We start from the raw sequence: 22,221 nt of genomic DNA on the forward strand, positions 1-22,221 counted from the left end.
TACAAAATTCTCATTTATAGGTGTAATTCCTGCAATCACTTCTGGGATCATGTTACGAGGTGGTATCCTAGGATATACTGCATCTGGCTTCATCATGATTTTAACTGGATCAGCTCCTTTTATGAGTCCTATAGCTTTCCCTTTAAAATCCCAAACCTCCTCCATAACTGTCTCTTCTAATTCTTCGGGAAAATCCTTAACTGTCATCATTGTGAACAAAAAGGGTACATCTCATCAATTGTGCTGGACATTTCATCATCACTATTTGTCTGAATGACTTTTCCTTTGTGTGTGCAGCTAATTGAACAATTCAGCCTGCACAACAAATCGCGACCAAGCAGATTTACTGGACTCGAGTCGCAAGCCACAAATTGGTGCTTGTCCTCAATTGATCCTATTTTACCTGTAATGTGCTCTGTGATCAGGTTAGTTAACTGCTGATTTGCTACTCCTACTATCTGAACTCTCCTTCCTGACAAGGGCACATTTGGTACCTCTGCTGTTCTGACAGTGGAACACGTTGCTCAGTGTAAACCAAGAATGAAACGTCGTGTCCTATAACATTGCCTTTATATATGTGCAGAATGGTGGTACTGCTCAGACTGTGGATGGTAGTTAGATTCCAATTCAGTGAATTTAAAATGTGACTGTTCCTGCTGTGTTACAACAGATGCAGGCCCCTCAGCAGACACAAGTCCCTCAGCAAAATATATATACAGGGAGTGCAGAATTATTAGGCAAGTTGTATTTTTGAGGATTCATTTTATTATTGAACAACAACCATGTTCTCAATGAACCCAAAAAACTCATTAATATCAAAGCTGAATATTTTTGGAAGTAGTTTTTAGTTTGTTTTTAGTTTTAGCTATGTTAGGGGGATATCTGTGTGTGCAGGTGACTATTACTGTGCATAATTATTAGGCAACTTAACAAAAAACAAATATATACCCATTTCAATTATTTATTATTACCAGTGAAACCAATATAACATCTCAACATTCACAAATATACATTTCTGACATTCAAAAACAAAACAAAAACAAATCAGTGACCAATATAGCCACCTTTCTTTGCAAGGACACTCAAAAGCCTGCCATCCATGGATTCTGTCAGTGTTTTGATCTGTTCACCATCAACATTGCGTGCAGCAGCAACCACAGCCTCCCAGACACTGTTCAGAGAGGTGTACTGTTTTCCCTCCTTGTAAATCTCACATTTGATGATGGACCACAGGTTCTCAATGGGGTTCAGATCAGGTGAACAAGGAGGCCATGTCATTAGATTTCCTTCTTTTATACCCTTTCTTGCCAGCCACGCTGTGGAGTACTTGGACGCGTGTGATGGAGCATTGTCCTGCATGAAAATCATGTTTTTCTTGAAGGATGCAGACTTCTTCCTGTACCACTGCTTGAAGAAGGTGTCTTTCAGGAACTGGCAGTAGGACTGGGAGTTGAGCTTGACTCCATCCTCAACCCGAAAAGGCCCCACAAGCTCCTCTTTGATGATACCAGCCCAAACCAGTACTCCACCTCCACCTTGCTGGCGTCTGAGTGGGACTGGAGCTCTCTGCCCTTTACCAATCCAGCCACGGGCCCATCCATCTGGCCCATCAAGACTCACTCTCATTTCATCAGTCCATAAAACCTTAGAAAAATCAGTCTTGAGATATTTCTTGGCCCAGTCTTGACGTTTCAGCTTGTGTGTCTTGTTCAGTGGTGGTCGTCTTTCAGCCTTTCTTACCTTGGCCATGTCTCTGAGTATTGCACACCTTGTGCTTTTGGGCACTCCAGTGATGTTGCAGCTCTGAAATATGGCCAAACTGGTGGCAAGTGGCATCGTGGCAGCTGCACGCTTGACTTTTCTCAGTTCATGGGCATTTATTTTGCGCCTTGGTTTTTCCACACGCTTCTTGCGACCCTGTTGACTATTTTGAATGAAACACTTGATTGTTCGATGATCACGCTTCAGAAGCTTTGCAATTTTAAGAGTGCTGCATCCCTCTGCAAGATATCTCACTATTTTTGACTTTTCTGAGCCTGTCAAGTCCTTCTTTTGACCCATTTTGCCAAAGGAAAGGAAGTTGCCTAATAATTATGCACACCTGATATAGGGTGTTGATGTCATTAGACCACACCCCTTCTCATTACAGAGATGCACATCACCTAATATGCTTAATTGGTAGTAGGCTTTCGAGCCTATACAGCTTGGAGTAAGACAACATGCATAAAGAGGATGATGTGGTCAAAATACTAATTTGCCTAATAATTCTGCACTCCCTGTATATATATCAAACAAATTCTTGTAACACAAGAAAGGTCAGGACACTTCCAGTGAAGGTAAAAAGTTTACTGTCACACAGATACTTGCTCCCAACTCGTTTCAGCCGTAGCCTTGTTCACAGATGGGGGAACTTATCACATTAACATATAAATACCCAAATCTAACAAAACTAAAAATGGACAATTGCACCTAATAAAGCAACTTATTTTGCAAACGCAGTGGCCATATTGGAATAGTGTCTAATACATAGGATACATCCCATTAGTCAACGATATTCTTTTCTTATCATTAATCTACCTTCGTAACCAACATAATAATAAACTAAATATATGTTATTGTCCTAGGTTGTTACAAATATGTATCCTAGTATAATTATATCCTCTTCAGTTACATCTGTATCATACAGTTACTGAAATCATATCCACTGCATTGCAATCAATAGTTTCATATGCCCATAAGACCCCATACTTAATAATAAAGAAACCCTGTGTAGAAAAAAGATAATATTACCAGTAAATACACATTACTCTATACTAAAATAATAGTCAAATCTTCTTGTCAAAATAATACCCAGAAATCTCTATCCCAGGTGGCTGCACATCTCCTCACTGGAGTTTAAGCCACCAGGTGAAAGAGTCATGAACCTAATAATGTATTTGGACTCCAAAATCCGCAAGGATTTTTGTCTATCACCCCCCGTTTGTTGATCTTAACATGGTCACACACCAAGTAACTTAGTAGTTTCTCGTCTCCTTGGTGTGTTTCTTGAAAGTAGCTACCGGGTAATTCCGGTCATTATTACGTATAGCTCTTATATGTTCGAGGATTCTCTTCTTAGCCTTGTGAATCGTACTGCCTACATATAGCTTATTACATGGGGATCTCAAACACAATAATCGGTATTACAGTTGTAATGTCCTGTAATCCTGTACTTGTTCTATCCATCACCCCAGATAACATCCGTACAGTTGACACTATGTCTGCAAGCTTTGCATTGCTGGCAGCAATAGAATCCCATAATAGGACCCCCAGTCTGCATTGTACTGTCAGAATTAGTTACCATATTATGACTCAGGTCATCACGTATGGATCTCCCTCTGTGAAAAGTGATAGATGGCAGACCCTGTACAACCTTCCTCAAATGGAGATCTGTCTGTAAGATATGCCAACTTCTCCTCAAAATTTGCCTCAACCTGTAAGCTTGATTAGAGTAAGTGGTGATGAATCTTGTTTTCTGCTCATGGTCCTTCATTGTATTAGACAGATACAAGAGATCTGATCTAGTTTTTTTGATCCACCTTTGCAACTGCTCTCTTAATCATCCTGTCACTGTAACCTCTCTCTACAAGTCTTTTGCACATTACATCGCATTCCTGTTGGTAACTTTCATTGGAACTACAAATTCTTTTGGCACTCAGCAACTCACCATACGGAATGCTCCTAATGAGATTGGAAGGGTGGGCGCTACCTCCATTTAGCAAGCTGTTCCCAGCAGTTGATTTTCTATGTAATTTGGTTAGCACCGATCCTTATCAATCCTCACTTCAGCATCCAAGAACTGAATCACAGTCTTGCTATACTGTGCACTTAGATGTATATTAAGCTTATTACTGTTCAATGACCTTATAAATTCCATAGCTGACTTCTCATCCCCTCTCCATTTAACAAAGATGTTGTCGATATATCGACACCGTAATATCACTTTGTCCTCAAAGTCTTTTATGTCAAGGGATACCTGCTCCTCCCACCAGCCCATGAACAAATTTGCATAGCTGGGAGCGAAGCAAGTACCCATTGCTGTCCCTTGTAGTTGTTTATATATTACATTGTCAAACAGAAAGAAATTGTTCGATAAACAGTACCAAACCATGTCACAATCATTTCTGTGTGCATAAAACATGAAATGGATCGGGCCCTCATATAATGTCTAACAGCCTTAAGACCCAAATTATGTTGGAGGCATGTGTATAAGCTAGTAACATCCATGGTTAGTAACAAAAAATCCTCCTCCCAATGTAAACCATCCATCAATTTAAAAATCTGTGTAGTGTCCTTGACATACAAGGGCAAACATTCCACAAATGGTTGTAGGAAGTAATCAATATATCTAGATGTATTTTCTAATAGTGAGCCCATTGCAGACACAATAGGTCTGCTAGGGGGATTGACCTTATGGAGCTTGGGTAATAAATACAATACTGGTGTCTTAGGATGATCACACTTGAGGAAATAATATTCCTCCCATTCAAGCACACCCATGTCCCTCCATTTTGTCAGCATATCATGATATATCACAGTAGACCCCTTCAGGTCGACTTTATCAGCTTGAACATAACATTCTGCTACATTCAATTGTCTAGCTCCTTCTTGCAAATAGTGAGTCTTATCCAAAACCACTACATTGCCACCTTTATCTGACTCACGTATTACAATACTTGACTCCTTAGATAGTGTGTCTAATGCCATGCGTTGTTTAAGTGACAAATTTAGATACTTACTACTGGATGCACTGAACCTCATTTTCTTTAACTGGCCAATTACATCCCTCTCAAACACCTCAATGGCATCATTATGTATAGTTGGTAAAAAAGTAGATTTGGGTTTAAACGGGCTAGGACAAGTAGCATCCACATCTAAGCCTAAGACCTCCAAATTCATAATGGGGTCATCATGTGCCTGTTTATTGGTATCCAAAGTAGATAATGTATGTAGCATGTCTATATCTGAAATCAATAGCCTACTTGTTGGGGCTCTCTCCACTATTACTGGATGTGTTGTTACTTTAGTTTGAAACCATTTCTTCAGTTTAAGTTTCCTCACAAACTGAAAAAGATCAATTCTAGTCTGTACATAATCTAAACATTTAGTCGGACAAAAAGATAGTCCCGAAGCCAATAGGCAATTCTCGTCGGCCGTCAGATGTCTCTTGGATAGGTTGACTACAGTTCTTATATGAGTGTTCGTGCCCTTGTATTCATTCTTCCTGGCATGGGCCCTTATTTTTCTTCTTCTTGTTTTCGCTGCGAGGTTCCTCTTCCTCTGCCTCTTGAGCCACGGCCTCTGCCTCATGGTTGAAACAGGTCTTTCTTTTGGTCTGTCCTCCCCTGATTTAGTAGCCAAAATTGTTTTAAAAAATCGGCTCTGTTGGTACTTTTGTCAGACCCCATAGTCTTTCTGAGGTGAGAGGCATCTGTAGTATCTGATAAATTACTGTCCCAAACATCACTTTCTTCAGATTCATGTATATTGACTCCAGAGGCACTTTTTCCACCATCAGATACTGGTTCCTTGTACTCTTCTGAGTACATATAATCGTACTTTCGGTGAAAGGTCAAAATTCTGCCGGATTGATAATCCTTGAAATCTCCCAGAACTTTTCTCTGTTTCTTTGCTGTAATTTCTTCCTCATATTTAATGAGTTTTTTATCGAGGCTTATTTTTACCTCATCAAAAATCGCTTGAGTTACCATCGTAAGGATTTCCTTAGTTATCTGGTCAATTTCCTCAAGAATTATTTCTCTCTCTTTGGACGCGTACTTTATCAGGAGCCTCATCATGTTCAAAGAGCTCACCTTCGCATTTTCCGCCCATTCTTCTAACAGATCAGGGTCTGGGTCCTCATAGGATGGAATTGTGTATATACGTAGGCCCCTAAGGACCCGTCCAACATCAATATACTGTTGAAGTGATTCAATCTCCAACCACTTTGACAACTCACGTCTCAGCAGCTTTTCTAATTTATCATAAAAAAGTTGTAGTTTCAAAGCGGATCGTGGTGTAGTAGTCCCTGGTTGGTCTCCTGGGTCCTTCTGGGTAAAAAATAATTTAATCGATTTTTCTTTCCTACGGGCTTCTAACGAGGAAGCCATATCTGTGTGACTATACTTCTTTGAATAGTAAACAAAACAAAACAAACACTGGAAATGGGCAAAAACAGCATATATGCTGAGCAATTATTGAAGCCCAATCCACTCTGCAAGTAGCTGGTGTGCATGTTATAGGATAACTGCTATAATAGACTCCAAATATATTTAAATGTTTCCTCTACTGATATAGATATATATATACACACACACATATCACATATATATATATATATATGTATACATAACATTTCTCTCTCTCTCTCTCTATAAATATATATATATATACATATATATATAAATATATACACACATGTATATATATATATTTATTGTACAGATATGAAACTCCATTACAATTAAAAAAATCAAATATCCAACTTTTACAATGAAATCTAAAACACCCAAACCATGAGCATATTCAAACCTTGAAAACCATTATTCCAGTTAAAAAAAAAAAAAAAACAGGTCACCATGTTAGACAGTGCACTTAGCAATAGGCATTGTCAAGACAACGATTGTAAGGATTACTTGCTCTCAATAGTAGTGATATTCCAAAGAGCGCGATTATGACTGTGATGGTACAACCCAGCTTTTGTACAAACATGTAAAAAATATTGCACAGAAGATTTACTGATTATGAGGGTGTGATACCCTACAGTGGTAGTGTGCTTAATACAACAATGGCTGCAGTAAAAAAAGCAGACATTAACATAATTTTTTTTATCTAAGCTGCATATAGCACAGGAGTCAGCTGTCACTGCATTGTCATAAGACATCCATGGAGCAAGAGCGAAAAAAGCTCACGCAAACGATCAGACCCTGCTCGCAGTGCTCCTAGTCTTAGACAGAACAAAAACAGGAATAAACAAGCTAAGTTTCATAAACTGTGCAGTAGAAAAAGACAGCTTCTGGGCCCTCAAGAATTGCGAACATTATTGGGGGTCATTATGAACCCAGCGGTCTGTGTAAATGTGGCGGTAGTACCACCAACAGGCTGGCAGTACATACCGCCACATTATGACATTGGCAGGATGGCTGAAGCCAACCCGCCAATGTACCACACCGACCGCCATGGTGGTCGCAGCGGCCTGGCCAGTGATAACTATCTCCAGTCAGGCAGTCGCTTCTGTCCTGCCAGCGGCATTGTAACCCTGCCTACGGTCATGGTTTTCGTGGCATCCGTAACACCACGAAAACCATGGCGGTAGGCCCTACCAGTGACAGGCAATTCCTTCCCTGTCACTGGTAGGAAGCCCACCCAACCCCCCAACACTCCCCAGACAACCCCCACCCACCGCACCCGCCATCCACTCTCCTGCCCTTCCAATCCCCCCCATACACGCACACTCGCAGGCACACACCACACATTCACACACTCACTCAGACAGGCATACACGCATTCATACACACATGCATCCATTAATTCACACACACATCCGTACACCCAAAGTTACATGCAGACAAACTTTCACATTTCCATTCTTTCACGCATTCTCACACATGCACATACACTCGCACACAACACTACACACTCATTCACGCACACATTCACACATTTATGCACACACCCCAACACAAACCCCAGGGGGTCTTCCAGCAGGGGACAGGACGGGGCGCTGCTACCGCCAGCAGCGCCCGCCAGCAGCGCCCGCCAGCAGAACACCGCCAGGCCATAATATTTGTCATATTACCGCTGGCGGCGGTCTACTGGCGTGGCGCAGCTGGTGGTAGCCAGCATGGCGACAGCCGGATTTCTGCCCTTTTTGTGGCGGAAATCCAGCTGTGGTCATATTATGGTGGACAGATGTCAGCCGGGCGGTAGGCAGCACTGCCAATGTTATAATGTGGGCCATAGCCTCCAATGGGCCCTCCCTGCAGTTAAACCTGTTTAAGGCAGTAATGATAAATTTAGTCAACAAGACATTCGTCCTGATGTTATCAGGGCTTACGGACAAAATTATAGCTTGTTGGCACATACGAACACCTAGCGTGTTCCACTGTCCCCGCAGCCTGGATCTGCATTCCTCCAGTAGTGCTTTTGAACACCACATGTTCAAAAGATTCCTCCAAGCCGCCACAAACCCTGCAAGTTAATCCGGCCTTTGGCTGTCGCTAGCTAGGTAGGTGTTTCAAAAAAGTCCAGTCTCAAAGCCTGAGGGCCATTAATTTTTCCTTCAGGTAAATGTTGTAATTACACGTGAGGTAGCTGGCTGGGGCTGCTGGCTGGTATGTGTTAAGGACTGCCCAGGCGTGATTATGGTTAGCAAAGAGGGCTCTGTCTGGGTGGAAGGACCATGTCTGAACACTTTTTTGGATGCCTGTTTTGAATGCTTAATGACTTGGATTACTGGACCAAAGATCTTTCACGTTCGATAACATCTGGCAATCTTCAAGGAAACAATAATGTGATCACTTCAACCCACTAGAACTGATTTCGGACCATAGTAGAGATTCCAAGCTGCCTACTTTCTCCCTCCATAGCTTATGACACAGCTTGAGATAAGCACTAACACCTTCTGCCAACTGGTCCGGGAGACCAAATTCAAGTCTGATCTGAGCGGGCGATGATAGTTTCGGCAGCTGGAAAACCCTCTTATAGATCGTAACTAAATTAATCAACATTTAGCTATCCCTACTCATCTGGATTTCCTGACCATAGGTCAGTAAGGAAGCGATCTTGGCTCTCATGACTTACAGCAGATGAGAAAGGCTTGACCCCTGGAGGTATTTAGATAATTTCGAAAAGGATACCTGCAAAGCCGGGGCTTTGAATTCAACCTCTTTTTGCAGCTTCACAAAGCAGCCCTTGGCATAGATATGGACCCATAAATACTTGTAAGATTGTTCTAAGGTGATTTGACTACTGTTATAGTACCAGCTACTTCCCAGGTACTTTAGACTGCCGAAAGTGACAACCTTTGTTTTCTTCAAGTTCACCTCCAAGTTGTTGGAGGCCTTATAGGAGAATAGCTTGTTGAGCAGCTGCTTAAGACTTACCCTAGTGTGGCTGAACATTGCCAGGTCATCAGCATAAAGCAAATTGCTAATCTGTGAACCACCAATCTTGTGGGGGTGACAGTTGGTGGCATTGAGTAGCGTTGACAAATCCAAAATAAACAAATTGAAAAGCAGGGAACCTAGCACACATCCACCCTTCACACCACAGGGTGTGGGGATTTTCCTGGAAAGAGAAACACCATCTCCCAAATTAATGCAAACCCAGGTGTAAGTAGGCAACTTAATTATTGCCTCCAAAAGCTTGGGGGGTATCCCCCATGTTAGTAATTTGGCCCACAGAAATCCCCTTTGCCCCAATCAAATGCTGCCTTAAAATCCCCAAAGCAGCAATGCAGCGCAGAGCACGATGTTATTGCCATGTCCATCCGAACTGATAATGCCATTAAATTGGTTAGTGTTCCAGATTCAGCGATGAACCCAGTTTGTGCATTGGATTTAGCCCCTTTAACCCAGCCCATAATGGCAAACCCTCTAAAAGTAAGCAAGCATAATATTTGGCATCGTTGTCAAGAAGCACTACTAACCTATAGTTAATTGGGTCCAACATTGAGCCTCCTTTATGCAATGGATGGATTATAGCGCTGTGCCATGCTTCAGGGATTCTAGAGCTCCCCAAGCATTAATAGAAAAGACTTGTGAGCTGGCCCACCCAAAGGGTTACATCATGTTTCAACAGCGCCTGAGGCAAACCACTGGGACACCATCTGTTTTTACTTTAGATATAGTGCACCGTGGGCCGTGCAAGAGGGGTGACGTAGCCCCAGCCTGAGAATACGGATAACCTAGAACTGAGGATGAAGAACTAATTGATAGTGCCATTGAGCTCTGTGCTCCCTTATGCAGGGAATTATATTCTAACTCACTTGCTAAAAAAATGGTCAGCCAGGTAAAGTGCCCACTCCACTTCCGTAATGTTTGCACAGCCCAACCCCGTCACTTGTTTATTGGTTAGAGCTCAAAAGTTCCTTGAGTTGGAATCCTTACTGGCACATATAAGCCTTGTCCAAAAAAAGGTCTGAGCGCTCACGCTTTTCTTCATAAATAGCCAGCCTATGAGCTTTCTGTGCTTGCTTGAATGTAAAAAGTAAGTCTTTTGATCTGGGTTTTTGCGTGTTGCCCTAACAGATCTATAGTGGGCTTTCTTTAGGTCTCTAATCACAATTGAAGTGATGAATTGATTGGGCGGAGCAGAATGACTGATAGGCTGTTGAAATCTTGTACACAGTCAGGCTAGCCCAAGTCATAATTGGGGACACATTACTGACTCCAGCAGTAGCTAGATGTTCCACACATTCTGCCATTACTGCATCACAGGTGAAGGAACTCCATTTTAAATGCTTTAGGGTCTCAATGTATGCTCCTCTGTCTACAGCCCTCACTGCAGTATGGTAGTGTAGGTTGGACCTTATTATGTGATCTGAGGGCGGTGATCACTATCTGCCTTTGGAACTATAAAGATTTTTTCGATGAAAGGGAACAATTCAACACTACAAATGGTGTAATCCAGAAAAGAGCAGGTTTGCCCATCAGATCTTGTAAATTTCGGGGGTGTATCTTGCGGCAGGTCGCCATTCAATACTTTTAAACCCATGTTATTTAACTGTAAAGACATGTATTTGCCCAATGGACTACGGGGACAACATCTCGGCTTAGATTGTTCAGGAACAAGCAGATGATATCATAGGTCGGGCCCCTCAAGAACCTCAGAAGAGTCTGGAAAGAGATTTGTATTGAAGTTCCCTGTTATTAAACAATCAGCCTGAGGGTGGTCACTAGCTAAATCACCTATGATTTGTATTGGACTGTTCAGATTTCCCCTCTTTTCCTTTGCACCTGGATTGATGTAAACATTTATCAAAAACAGAGCTTGCGTTGAACTCCAGTTACTGATCTTGATGCCTTGCAGACAATTCTCCAACAGCGTAGTTGGGGTAATGCACCCTTTTAGTGCAATATATAAAGATAGCCCAGCTCTGGGTCTGACATTTTTGTGTTCTCTGAAGGCAGATTTCCTGAACTCTTCTGTCAAAACTGTACTTAAAAATGTTGTGAGTAATAATGCGTTTTCTGTAATTGGAGAGCAGCAGCAGACTGATTGAACCAGACTGGTATTAGCTTGCGCTCTGACATTCATTTTGTTTAAATTGTCTAGTTTACAGTCAATCCCAGCCTCATATGAGGCCAGTGTATTCAATAAGTCGACTTGCACATCCAGCTTATCAGAATGATAGTTTAAGGCCGAAACAGTTGATTGTAATGTTTGTAAGAACTGTGACCTGACAGGGCCAATGGTGTCCGCTGTGATGCTAGCAGTAGCTTTGGGCTTAGCATATGGGCTCCCCGCAAAATTGTATGTGAAAAAAATATAAGTCCAAGAGGGATTGATCATTTGGCACCTTCCCATTAGATTCATACACAGAATTACCTGTTCCAGCTGGGCAATTTCATTGGTAACAAGGGCAATATACGGCCTGTCGGGGGTCAAGAATTTTGCGCAGCCGATGGACTAGTGGTATGATCCATACTCATGCCCTGCTGAAGATTGGACTGTTGATGGCCTTGCACAATCTATTGGAAGGACTCCAAAGAGAAGACAGCTTCCAGGGCATCAGAAGAATAGTCTCATGAGATAACTATCGGCAAGATTTTACTCCCAAACATCCCTAATGACTGGTTAAGAGCTGGTAGGGCCGGGAAGGCGGCTTTATCCTTCACATCTGACAAAACAATGGTCAAGCCCTCAACCGTTTGACAGTTAGGAGAAACAGGGTTCCCCAGTTGGAAAAATGATTGCGGGGGAGTGTACTGTGGCTTAAAACTTAAAAGTCTGAGGTCCACCACTTGTTAGATTCTCGACTATACCAATTGTTGAAGCTGCAATCTCGCATCTTAACAACAAAACACCGCTGTCCTCTGCTCTTTCAACAGTGGCAATTTTTTTTAAATAGGCCAGAAGAGTTGACTCATTAGGAGTAGGGGAGCCAATCACCTTGCTAATTATTTTGGGCATAGTTGCAACAGGGCCAGGATCAGGAGAAATAAGGAAGACCGTGCTTTAAGGATTGTCGGAGATAGCACCTGATGCTAGAATCAGAGAGGCCAGAGAAGCAATAGAACTTATGCTTAATAACTGTAGGCCACTCCCCTGGTCTAACAAGGATTGTTCCATGGTTTTACAAGGAATACCTTCCAGTCTGGACTTCTTACGCCTTTGGATGAATATAGGTGCATTTCCTACCTTGCCCGATTGCATAATCCTTGAAGTTCACCTCCCCTCATTAAGTTATCCTCAGGGACTTGTCTACTAATCTGAAGGGGGAGGGGCATGAGAACACTATTTATCCCCCTGGTGTTGCACCCAGGTAAACCTAATAAGCACTATTTCAAGGGTGTGGCTTACAGGAAGTACTTGGTGGGGCAGCTTATGGACCCCAAGCTGTTGGCGATGTCCTCTTTCCTCAACAACCACAGTGACAGATTAACAGAGTGTCACACGTCATCGAGAGCAAAAAGCACAGGACACAAGGATGCTCTTGGAGGGCTTGGGGGGAACTGGAGGTGCAGTCATGGGCAGAGCAGAGCAGGCCATCCTCGCTCGAACAAACTGCACTGGGCTAATGCCAGCCGTCTCGCACGGACTGCCTGCAGCCGAAGCATCCTGCCCACCGCAACTGCCGCCACCCGATGAATGTTGAACTCTTGCCCACTCGCCTGAGAACTGCTCGTTCCTGCCCATACCTCTTGCTGCTGCCTCGCAACACACACCTTGCGCTTCCTGTTTTCTGCCTCCTGGGGTAAGGGTCCGATTGCTCGCCTTTTGGTGACCCACAAGCCCCTCAGCTCCTCTAGCCATGGCACCGCCGGTGTGGCCAATGCCTGGGGTCTGCTTGGGATCCTCTGGTCCCGGAGCGACCCCCCAGCATGGTTCCACCAGCCACGATACAACGATTTAGCTGTCTACAGTCCTGCCTGCCTCACCACAACTGCTGCCGCCTCGTCAGCTGGCGGGGGGATAGTGGATAGATGGAAGACACAGGCGGATTGAGGAGCAGAGGCAGTGCCCGGGTTACAGGAGGCCCGAAAGCTCCACAAGGTCCTCCTCTCTTCCCAGCAGGCTCCCAATGACACTCAGCATGCCCAATGCAAGAGCACCAAAGAACTGTGCTGTCCACTTCCATCAGCTGGATCACTTCCTTCGGTCTTCACCAAGTATCACCAACCCTGCTGAAACAGAAGATAGGTTAGGGTGCTCAGCCGGGGCTTTGTCTCAGACACTGTAAAGCTAGGTAAGAGTAATTTCCTACTCATCAGGTAGTACGATGTCCCGGGCGTAGCAGCAGAAACTTCTCCCTTTATTTTCTTACCAAACACGCAGCCGTTTTCCTTTTGCTGTGAGAAAACAACTTCCTCTAACAGGACAGGTCAATTCAGTACAGCAGGATTGGTTTTGCACCAAATTATTCACATTACCATGAGAACATTCCCGACGCCAATCTCCAAAACCTCCACAAGCATGACATGGACTCATTTTCTTCATCGACTGAACATCAGTCACATTACCACTCTGATCAATCCTAACACCAGGTCCTCTACCTCTGAACTGAAATGTGTTGTTTCCCTACTGTTGCATACCTTGCATCCCACTAGTGTTCACCATAATTTGCAACTTCTGTATTCCTGACTGCGCAGATTTAATTTTCATCACCATCAACTTCTCTTTTAATTTCATCTGCTTCATCTCAATTTCATCACTGGAGCACCTAGCAAGCTGCAGCACTTTATCAATTGGTTTGCTCTGCCAGCAAATCAAATGTGTCTGAATCATGTTAGCACTTTTAGATCTCAATCCTTGCACAAACCTAAACACAAAATGGCTCGTATCTTTTTGTTCAATAACCTCAGACCCATTATGCTGTTTGAACGCCTGCAACAATCTTTCATGATAAGCATGAATAAGTTCTTTCGGTTCCTGGGCAGTCTTGCCAATCCTTTACCAATCATTAACGTTTGGGGCAACTTTATTCTTCAGGAACTCAATCACGTTGAAATACCCTTTCATCACCTCTTCAGACAATGCACCTGTTACAGGATCTCTAGGCAGTTCACGAGTTGGCCTATCAACATTCCTCTTGCATTTGTCTTATAAATCGACCTGGACCATAATGTCAAAGTATTCGAATCTTCCCACAGGCATGGAACGTTTCACAAACCTCTCTGTTTGCTTATACCATTCTACTGGTTTCTCCCTCAATTTTGGATAATCATTTGTGAATGACAATATGTTGCTTCTGCTCCACAGGACATGCACATAACCTCCACCTTGAGTCTCCCTCATTGGCAATATTTTCACACTCTCATCTACTTGATTTGCTCCAACCGGAGGCAAATTCAATTTTGCTTTCCTTTTGTCTTTTTTCTTTGCCCACCATCCTTCCCTTTTATCTAATGCACCCCATGTTTTGATGCCTGTAATTAATTATTTTATATGCATTTGCATGCCAGGTGATCTCATGTTTGCTCTGTTTTTGGAACTGTATTCCAGTCTGTAACTCTGTCTCAAAGGCTTCGGTTTCTCTAAATCAGCATCATATTTTTCAGCCAATTCTGCTAATTTCTCGTATGTCAGTCCTGCATGATTTGTTACGTCTTTTCACATATAGCACAAATCTACTTCGCTGTATGTTTCCAATCTTTCCAACTCAACTGTTCCTTCAATTAACTAATTTCATTCTAATTTAAATCTTGGTACATTCACTGTCCTGTGTCTTTCTGGAGTTTCTTCCACCCTGTCACTACCATTTACTGTACCTTTTGCTCTTTTCTGACTCAAACTATCCAACCACTCAGTTAACTGTTGTGCTGAAAATCCTTGCAATCTAATATTACTCCTTTGTGTCATGTTTTGTGGTGGACTGCAATGCACACTAACAGTCTGATCTGGCATGGTCACGTAAGGAAGTGTTGTTCCCTGCTGAAATCTTGCATCATGAACTTGTCCTGCTTCATTTAACATCAGACTAGGGTCTGCCATACGTGTAGCTAATCTTTGAATTACTCAAATATATTGACCTCTGCATATCAGGTGGTGATATCCCTGTGGATGCAATTGAAGTTTCTGGTACTACTGAACCTTTCATCGACTGAGCATGGCTTCCAGGATTATCAGACGCGTACAATGGAAGAACTAGATCTATGGTTACTGAAATTGTTAATGAATCCGGCCCTGTCAAATTTGTCTGACTCTGAGGAATTGACAGCCCAGCACTCTGACATGTTCACACAGAACTGAAAGTCTGTCCTGATTGATTCGGGGAAATACTCTGATTTGTCTGCACTGGAGTATACGTGGGCATAGCCTTACTCTTAACACAAACTGGAACTGCCTGATTCACATAAGGTGTGGAAACTGTCTGACACACAATGGGACTCTGCATAACCCGATTCACAACTGGACTCAAATTGGGCCATGCAGTACTCACAATAGGAACGGGAGGATAAATGTTAGGCACCTGCATCACTGAACTAACAGGTGTACTTGAAGCTACCTGAATTGGACTCTGTGAAACTGGGGGACTGCCCTTGTACATGTGCAGCTGCTCCAATTGTAGGACGGAGCGGTAGAATCATCTCCGATGGAAGATCAAAGAGGCAATGTGCACCGGGGCAGGCTGGGAGGAGCAGGCAGCAGTCGTTGGGAGGATGCTCCAATTAAACACAGACTTTGTGGCTACCCAGGAGACTTCTTTTGCCCTCACCACCTCCCATGTGGCAGAGATCAAATAGAGCACGGCTCAGCCAGGAGGAAAGAGGCTTGTGGGCAGCACTGAACTTTGCAACGCAGCAAAGTGGTGAGCCAGGTGGCAGTGAAGGATCCGCACGGTGCTGGCTCTGACTGGCCCTCCCCCAACCTTCTGGCAGATCAGGACTGCAGGGGCCAGTGTGAGGGAGAATCACATTGACTAAGGAGGGGTGCAGACCCCATCCCCTGCTGGGGCTGCCAAGAGAGAACAGGCACAGGAGGCAGATGTCGGGCCCTGGGAGCCTTGAGATTTGGGGCCAGGGAGCTGGGACTTCAGAGATCAATGCAAGATGTGTGGGTCAGTCTCGGGGACAGTGACACTGGGAGAACTGGCCAGATATAGGTGTTGGGAGCCCCCCCACACAAAAGAGAAAGACATTGGAAGAGTTTGACCCTTGGAAACAAGCTGTGGGATAGCAGCAGACAGAAAAGTAGGATGACACATTGAGTGTCCAACTACCAGTGGGAGGGGAACTTTTGTGGGTAGATAGCTGGCTCTTCACAGCTGCACTACAGAGCAGTTCAAGGGGCAGCCAGGTGTGCGGAAGTGGTGAAACGGGCATCGCTGTGCCGCACTAGATCAGATGCCGGGGCCAATCTGGCCCACATACCACAAGTGATAAACTGACTAACGAAGGAGCAGGTAAAGTGTGAATCTTCCAGTGTCACGGCCAGGGAGAGGGTCAGGCATAGAATTTGTGTCATATCCCATCAGCTGAGCAAACTAGCACGTGCGGCACAGAAGCATTGGAAACAAGGTACTGTGGACAAGGTTTATCAACATAATGCAAAGCCCCCTGCCCCCTTGCCTGCACATACTGTGACTGGATGCACCATAAAAGATACAAAGAAATTATTGGAAACCCAAAGAGCTGCAGTGGTGTATGAGGTAGGGCTACTGAGAGACAACCATAGGAAGCTACCAGACCAGGTCAGAGGATCGGAAGATAAACTGTGTGCTGCCATGCTGTGGTAAGAGGCCTTATTAAGAAATACTCAGCCATGGGAAAGAAGGTGAAGCTATTTGCAAGTATACTGAAGGACGCTGTAGCAGGTCCTGCCGCCATTGTCACAACTACATCTTGTGCTCTATGTGTGGGCGGTTTTACTCACCAGGCTCATGTCACCCTTCCATTGTGACGTCTGCCTAACCTAAGTACTTCCAGTCATGTTTGCTTCCCTAGTGGCGCTTCTCAGTCCCATGCTTTCTCTGTGATTGCTCCCCTCCCGAGAAGTCTGAAGCATTGACCCTCCGTTTTTGTTTCTATACAAGGTTCAGCTAGTTTGCACCTGCAGATTTCAAGTGCCTATTTAGGATAGTCAAGTTTTTACTGTGAGACATTGGGCTGTGCCTCATGCACTTGGGTTCCATTTTAATTGTTATATTGTCAATTACTGCTTGCATCTTCTACCTGTTAGGCCCATTTTCGTTGTTACGTAACACATGATTTCCCCCCAGGTTCACTGGAATATTCCATGCTTCCAAGGGAGACACAAGCCCTTCTTGAACACTCTTGGCTTTCTGTATAAATAGCCCCTCTGAACTTGCATCCGTGCTTGGCCTCAAACCTGTTCCCAACATGTGCACACATTATTCACACCCTCATCCTTCAGCTTTCCAGTCCTACACAAGTCTCTTCCCTGCCCTCATCTCCTGATTGAGCTAGAGCTTTTATCGATTTAGTCTTCCAAGCCTTGCTGATGACTCTGTGATTCAAGCATCTGTGACACTTCCAGTATCTTCCTTCATGAGTTACGTTTCCTGTCACGTTTGGATTCATGTTCCAGTATTGTTAAGGCTAAGTACTTATCTCTCAGCTTAGTGTGCACTAATCCTTAGATGAGCAACTTTTCAAGACTTTCCAGAAGGGAAGTCTGTTTGGATTTTGAATGTTGTTGGAGTATTGAACCCTCCCTTTGAGGACCAGTACTCTGAACTCTTTCTTTGTAGCTCTCTGAACTCTTCATACACAAACTGAAAGTTTATGATAGTGTTCCTTGACAACCTGTATTTGAGTATCTTGGAATAAGTTCATAGAGACAAAAGTCATGTTTGTTTAGAATCAGAAATCCTGTATGTTTCAGAGTTTTGGAAGATCACCATTTGTTCTTGAATTGACTACTGCTCTCATTCATGCAAAGTTTATGATGATGCCTGTAATTGTACCAGAAGTGTAAACGTCAAAGTAAGAAATTTATAGATAACATTGTCCTTTGTGGTTTGTAGTGTATTGTATCTGCATAGACGATATCACGGTCCAAAAAGTTCAAACCTTCTAGGCGGTACATGAGGCAGTTGAGCAGTTCCCGTAGTGACATAGGTTCACCTTTTTCTTGTTTTATCCACACCCTTCATCCTCAAGGGGCTGTGCGTGGAACTAGACAGTCGTTACTTGTTACACTGCTCAGACCCAGGTGGGATAGGAGGTCAAGCATTGCCCCCATGGTTGGAATCAGGTGACAGAAGGCCAAGCCTTGCACTTCCACCACTTGGACGATATGGATTGGATGACCAATTACAAGTTGACAATTTACCTCAGGCATTATCCGATGTGCAAAGTGAGATTCACTCTTGGGGCAGAAACATCTGTCACTTAAAGATGAGTTAGTCAGATATTGCCCCCGCCAGTCGCCCTGGTTAGCTCATGCAGGGGCTAGGTAATGCTAATTATGTGCATGTCACTGTAACTACTCCCACTCTAATACCCCAGCCCCCCGGAAAGGTTTTTTGGAGGTTGTAATACGTTTGATGTCTTTAGGAGCCAGTGCCAGTTACAATTCTTGGTCAAACCCTGAACATTTCCTTCCGACGCAGCTAACTTAGCCTTTATAATCTTCTTTCTTGTGGGCACAGCTTCTAACTGGGCAATTCCTCTCATTGAAAACAATGATCCCGTATAGATGATTTTGGAAAATTCAAATGCACAATGTGCCGGCTCTTTGCTAAATTCACCTTTGTTCAGGCCAGTGATAATGAATTGTTGGATTTAGGTCAGGGTAGTTATATTATGACCTTCTGTAGACTGGTTACAGAAACCCAATGTCCAGCAGAAAAGCAAATCTACCTATTTTATAGAGGTCTGAGAGATGGCTTGAAAGACTCTTTGGCACATAGTGTGAATCTCCTAACAGACTGTTCTGAGTTAATTGATTTAGTTGTTCCGTTAGATTATAGGTTGACAGAACGTAAGTGAGAACGATCTCGAGGGGAACCTAGGCTTTTGTTAGTACATCCAGGGCCTAGAGAGATAGAGACTAATGGCCTCATTACAAGGCTGGCAGCCTGACCACCACATAACGACCCTGGCGGTCAGACAGCCAGGGGTCTGCCATCCCCGCTGGGATCGGTGATCCCCACGGGTTGACGGCAGGTGCAGGTCAGAATCAGCCCTGGCGGCACTGCATGCAGCGCCGATTAGCTGATTACAACCTGGTTCTATGACAGCCATTTTATGGCGGTATTACCGGCTGGTGGAGAACAGGTGCAGAGGGCCACCAGGGGGCTCATGCACTTGGCATGGGCAGTGAAGGGGTCCTCCTGCCCAGCACATTCGAAATGTTCACTGTCTGCTTTGCAGACAGCAAACATTGCAAGGGTGCTGTTGCACCCTGCAGCTGCAGCATTGCCGCCAGCTCGATTATGAGCCGGCGAGAGTGCTACTGCCACTTCTCTGCTGCCTGCCAGCTCAGCATGAAACTCGTACTGGGTCTGGCGAGGAGGTAGCCAGTGTGGCAGCAACTTCTCCATCAGAAGTTAGCAGATCTGCCAAACTCCTAATTATGCCCCAAGAATAATACTGAGCCCATGCAAATAGGGGGGTTACACAGCCTGTGGCTGCAGAAGAAAAAAGATCAAGGAAGAAAGTTGAATCTGTGTTTGTATTGTAGAAATGCAGTATATTTCACCTGTGAGTGTACTGTCAAACGTAATGGGATTCAATCAAATATTGCTGCAATGTGTAGTTCAATGCTAGAAAACTAGAGAGCCCAGCAAATGTAGGCGTTAGCCAGTCAGGTAAGGTCTTAGTGCACACCTCCCCACCCCCACATGTTGGCAAACTCTTCAAATAAAGTTCCATGACATTTCACAACTTTTGTCACCTTAATACTTTCAAATCAACAGCACAAGGTGTTACCTTTACTTCAAGACTCTGGAGCTGCAGAAAATGTTTTTAATCTAGCATTAGCCAGATCTTTACATATACTTTGTGTTAAGAAGACAGAACCAGAACCAGTTATGGCTGTGGATGGTTCTGAGCTCTCTTGTGGAATGATTATGTGGGAAACTGTTCCAATTACTTTTGTGTGTGAGTATGGGCATACAGAGTCCTTGGACTTTGTTCTCATAGACATACCCAATCGTATTGTTATTTTAGGGGTCCCTTGGCTTCAGCTTCACAATCCATTCATTGATTGGTCACGTTGTCTGGTCACCCTGGACTCCCATTTTTGTTGAAACCATTGTTATAAGGAACCACAGGAAGACGTATCTCTTTTGACTTGTGCGCTATTAACTCAAGAATGCACAGCTCGGATTCCTGTAGAGTACCACCATTTTCATGATGTTTTTGATGAACAAAAGGCTATGCAATTACCTCCCCACAGAAAATATGATTGCTGCACTGATTTAAATCCAGGCACAACACTTTCTTGCAGTTGCGTCTTGGAGCCAGAGACTAAGTACCTAAAAAAAAACTGGATGAATTACTAGCCCTGGGATTCATCCGGCATTCCACCTCTCCAACTTCTCCATCACTGGTTTTTGTGCCAAAGAAGAATGATGAGTCAAGGTTATGCATGAACTATAGTTCCCTGAATAAGGTTACCTTTAAGAACAGATATCCATTGCTTCGCATACCAATGTTGCTTGACCAGATTCAAAAGGCTACTGTGTACATAAAATCAGATCTGCGCTGGTATACCACCTCATCTGCATAAAGAAGGTGATGAATGGAAGACAGCCTTTCAAGCCCTATTCAGATTGTTTGAATACACCGTCATGCCTTATGGGTTATGTAGTGCTCCTGCTGCATTCCAATATTTCATAAACAAGGTGTTACAAGATCTACTGAATATTTGTGTAAGTTTATACATTAATGAAATTTTCATTTACCCTCTAAACTTGACAGAACAAGTAGAATATGTCAGAAAAGTGCTACAACGACTCAGAGAAAATTACCTTGTGGTAAAACTAGACTAATGTACCATCCACACACAGGCCCTCATTCCAACCCTGGCGGTCATGGACCGCCAGGGTGGAGGGACACGGAAGCACCGCCAACAGGCTGGCAGTGCTTCCAGGGCCATTCCGCCGCGGTCAGAAAAGGGGATCCTGCGGTTTCCCGCCGGATTTCCCCTGGCCCGGAGAATCAACCATGGTGGCGCTGCTTGCAGCGTCGCCATGGAGGATTCCGACCCCCTTCCCGCCAGCCTGTTTCTGGTGGTTTACACCGCCAGAAACAGGATGGCGGGAACGGGTGTCATGGGGCCCCCTAACAGGGCCCCATAAAGATTTTCACTGTCTGCTTTGCAGACAGTGAAAATCGTGACGGGTGCAACTGCACCCGTCGCACCCCTGCAACTCCGCCGGCTCCATTCGGAGCCAGCTTCATTGTTGCTGGGTCTTTCCCGCTGGGCCGGCGGGCGCCCTTTTGGCGGTCGCCCGCCGGCCCAGCGGGAAAGTCGAAATGACCGGAGCAGTCTTTCGACTGGGTTACTTTGGTGGGCGGAAAGTCAGAATGACCCCCACAATCTGTTGAGTTCTTAGGTAATTTTGTGTTCCCAGAAGGCGTTACCATGGATCAGATAAAGGTGCAGGCGATCCTGGATTGGCCAGCACCAAGTTTGGTCAAAGAGGTTAAAAGTTTCATTGGGTTTGTAAACTTTTATAAGCACTTTATCACCCATTTCTCAGACACAGTAACCCCCTTTACTAGGCTTTTACAAAAAAGGTATCTTTTGTCTGGTCCCATGAGGCCAATAGTGCATTCAAACTACTCAAAGAGAAATTCACTATGGCTCCAGAATGCAGGCATCTGGATTCCAACTTACCGTACTTTGTAGAGGCTGAAGCCTCTCAGGTTGCTCTAGGAGGTATTCTGTTGCAACGAAACTGCACCACTGGATAAATGCATCCTGTAGCATTCGTTTAAAAAAAATGTTGCCAACTGAACAGAATTATAAAGTAGCAGAATGAAAACTATTGGCAATTAAATTGTGCTTCCAAGAATGACAGAAGTACCTATTATGGGTGCAACA

Source organism: Pleurodeles waltl, chromosome 8 (assembly GCF_031143425.1).
Source record: "Pleurodeles waltl isolate 20211129_DDA chromosome 8, aPleWal1.hap1.20221129, whole genome shotgun sequence".
Taxonomy (NCBI): Eukaryota; Metazoa; Chordata; class Amphibia; order Caudata; family Salamandridae; genus Pleurodeles; species Pleurodeles waltl.